This window comes from Benincasa hispida, chromosome 10 (assembly GCF_027475165.1).
Source record: "Benincasa hispida cultivar pf3 chromosome 10, pf3_genome.v1.1, whole genome shotgun sequence".
Taxonomy (NCBI): Eukaryota; Viridiplantae; Streptophyta; class Magnoliopsida; order Cucurbitales; family Cucurbitaceae; genus Benincasa; species Benincasa hispida.
Genome location: NC_143487.1, coordinates 16,622,639 through 16,626,380, shown reverse-complemented (window position 1 = coordinate 16,626,380; position 3,742 = coordinate 16,622,639). Strand labels below are relative to the sequence as shown.

Genomic DNA, 3,742 nt, shown 5'->3' with positions numbered 1-3,742 from the left:
TACTCGTTTTATTAAAGATTTGGTACATCATTTGACGATATATTACTTTATTTTATAGACTCTACAAAAAATTTACATTTTTTTTATAGTATTCAAATGAATCGAGATAATATGAAAATTTTGTCACTATTAGAAAATTTTTCGTCTTACATGTGAGTTTTTTTATTTTAATATTTTAATTAATGAAGTCTGAAGTAAATCACACAATTATTCTATATTAAAATCAAAATACAATTTTAATCTTGAATTTTGGAGTTTGTGTCTATTTGGGTTTTACAATTCTTAAAAGTGTCTAATAAATCCACGAAGTTCCAATTTTGTATTTGATAAATATCTCAACTTTAAAAAATGTCTAATAAATTACACTAAAACTTTTAATCTTTTATCAAAATAAATCTTCGAATTTTTCAATTTTGAATCTAATAGATTTGATATTTCTTAAATATACTCGAAACAAAATTAAAAATTTAAGGTTATTATATTTTTAAAAAAATCAAATTTATATTTATTAGATTACCTAATTAAAACCAATTGAATACGTTAAAGTTTTATTACACTCACCTCCTGGGAAAAGAAAAAAAAATATTAGACACAAAATTAAAAATTTAAGATAGAACTAATTAGGAATCACAACCGGTAATATAAGCTTATGTTTGTATTTCAAACTAGCAACGAGAGGTTGTGATAAAATGGACAAACTTTGACGAGAAAAATAATTTAAAAAACGAAAGCAACAACATCATCCACAATTACATAGAAGACTATAATATTTGTATTCCCAAACGAATTTGAATGTAAATTTGAAGGATTTCGAATTCCGACATGTCGATTAGTTGGATCGACTGCAAACTTTTCGGATCTCGCCTTGCAATCCAGTAAGTGGTTGAATGTCACCCATTTTGATCATAGCCGCCACGAAGTTGGATTCAAAGGCGGCACTATTGTGACCGTAGAGTTCAACCAAGGAATCGGTGGATCCGCCGTCGTGGAGCACCTGATCGGAGCGAAGCAAAGCCTTTTTCTCCAAAAGGTTCTTGTAGTAATAGTTGTCAAAAAGCTTTGGGGGTTCTGAAGTCAAAAGGTTCACGATTGTCGTCTCCTCCATTTCTTGGGCAGTTCTTTTGTCTCTCTTTAGCGAACAACTTGTCGATGTTAGTTTCATTGTAAATACGGTTCTTGAAAAACAAACATCTTGCTTTCCCAATTGTGTGGGCTCCTGCAACACCAACCATTATCTCTTACTATCAATTTTGTACGGTTAGAATTATATCAGAAACATACTGGATAATTATTCAAGATATGTATATACTTTGAAACAACACTACATTGATAACTTGTTTAGAGGAAAATGATGATATAATACCAGATAAAGCGACCAAATCCTTTGGGGAGAGGCCTTTGGTATTGAACCGATTGATGAGGGTGGCAAGGGTGGAAGTTGGTGGTGGAATGGCACCACTGACATCAGAGAAGCTGGCTGTTTTGGAATCTCTTCTTCCTAATTTCACTTTCCAACTTGGCCCTCCCAACTAAATATAAATACAATAAAGGGGGAATTCAATTTTATCTTATCAAACCAAAACAAGTGTAGTAACAAACGAGTTTAAATTACTCACTGCTATAACGGAGTCGCGAGCAGAAAGAGTCAAAATATCCGCACAAGAGACAACGCCAGGACAAACTTTTTCTATGTTTTTCTTTATACTCTCAATCACGTTGAAACCTCTGACGGATCTATTGTTAGGAGCGGCTGTTTGCTCTCCTATAAACGTAGGAGTATCATCTAGAAGGATCGATCCATCGCAACCCTGGAATATGATGATTTACAACACAAGAATTAGAAAAAAAAGAAGCTAAGAACATATACGTGAGTTAAAAAATTAATTTTTCCAAATTGGGAATTTCACATAATTCTTGGAGAAAAGAAGAAGAGGATTTTATACATTGACAAAACAATCATGAAAGTGGAGGCGGAGAAGGGAAGCGCCCATGCGAGCTTCCTTAGCAACAGCAGACCGAACACCAGCTCGAACGATGTCGAGGAGCTTAGGACAACTCTTGTGATAGAAGTTGGGGGAGAGTTGAGCTGAGGAGCTCCCTATGAATACCACTAATAAGGCCAGTGCTAAAGCCATAGCCATTTTGTTGCAAGAAGAAAAGGTTGTAATCGCCATTGATTTGAAGCAAAATTGAGAGATTATTAAAGGAGAATGAGTAAGAGAAAAGCAAGGAAGAGATGATGATTGAAGTTTGAAGAGAAGAGAGCTATTTATACATAAAATGGAGGGATATATTAATGTGGAAAAATCTAAAAGACTAGAGAAATTTGGAATTGGCTTGTACTAGAATAATGTATTAGGATAATGGATTTGTAGGGTCTCCAAAAATGACCATAAAATAAACTCTTAAAATACAAATTTTGGATGGGAGAGGGAGAGTGATTTTAAATATTGCAAAAATATTGAGGATCAATTTGATAAAAATGTCCATAAAATGTTTTTATTGTTAGAGATATTTTTATAAAAATTCTATATAGATAAAATTTATAAAGAATACATAAAACAAAGACACACTTCTCATCTTTTTGTTTTTAAATTTTTATTATGAATATCAAACTCATATTATCGATAATATTCTATTGATATTTCGTCGATTTTTTTAGTGATTGATGTCAAACTATTAATATATGAAAATTAATGTCGAAATATTGATAAAAATTTAAACTCTGATGGAACAAGCTTTTTGGGGGGTTGTCGTGGGCAGATGGATTATTATTACAATTATTGGATCAAATTGCAAGTCAAATTTGAAGGTTTGTTTTTTCCTAAAAAACAAAACAAAAAAAATAGGAGAAATTTTTTTAAAAAAAGAAAAAACCTCGAGGACAATTTGGAACAGTTTATTTTTATTTGCTTGGTGTGCTGAAAGCCGCCGTCTTTTTGTCCCTCACTCACGTACTCAAGGGAAGGATTATTAATCCAGAAGCCTTGGGAATTTTAATTTCTTAGCAATATTTAGCCGACAGGTTTTAAAATTTCGGAATATTATTTTTTAAAAATTAAATTCATGGCCCAAACAAATTTGTTTGAATTGACACAAGTGTTTGCTCGTGAACAAAAAACATATGTTGTTTGAATTCCTACCTCACTGTAATCATAATAATATATTTATTATGGTTTGTCAAAACTAAAGGTAAAGAAATTCTAAATTTAGGTTTATTATCTTGGATATAATTTTGAATCTAAGGAAAATAACTCTGAAAGATAAAACTGAGACCGTTTGTGTTCGATACTATCTAGATTCGAGAAAAATAGGAAGTTTAGACCTTAAAATTCAATTAGTATCCAACTAAGCCAGTGGAAGGATGAAATTAGGCCATATCACAATAGCCTCGAAGGTCGGGAATATCCTTCCACGTGGCCTGATTCCTCCTCCATCAAGTCCAATTATAATTTCTAACTTAGGGGGTATTTGGCTCACCAACATGAGTTGAGTTGAGTTGGTATAATATACCAACTCAATGTTTGGCCCACCAACTTTAAATGTTGGTGAAGTTGAATTGGTATATTTTACCAACTCACCCAGTTCTCTCTTCTTATAATGTTTTCAATGGCTTCACCCATCGGCCACTGTCGCATTTTGGGAACTAACTCCAGACTCCGACAATCACCTCCAGTGAAAACACTAGCAACCAACTTCAGGCTCCAACAACCACCTCTGATGACAACTCCGACGAAAAAAT

General features: G+C 32.8%; 1 pseudogene across 1 annotated transcript; it reads right to left on the bottom strand.

Moving 5' to 3' along the window:
* Positions 1 to 637: 637 nt before the first annotated feature.
* On the bottom strand, positions 638 to 2,220 carry LOC120088831 (peroxidase 4-like; annotated as a pseudogene). Its single transcript, XR_016523927.1, has 4 exons — positions 1,944 to 2,220; positions 1,617 to 1,808; positions 1,364 to 1,529; positions 638 to 1,216 (listed from the first exon to the last, which is right to left on the bottom strand). The product of XR_016523927.1 is annotated as a peroxidase 4-like (transcript).
* Between the last annotated feature and the right edge of the window lie 1,522 nt (positions 2,221 to 3,742).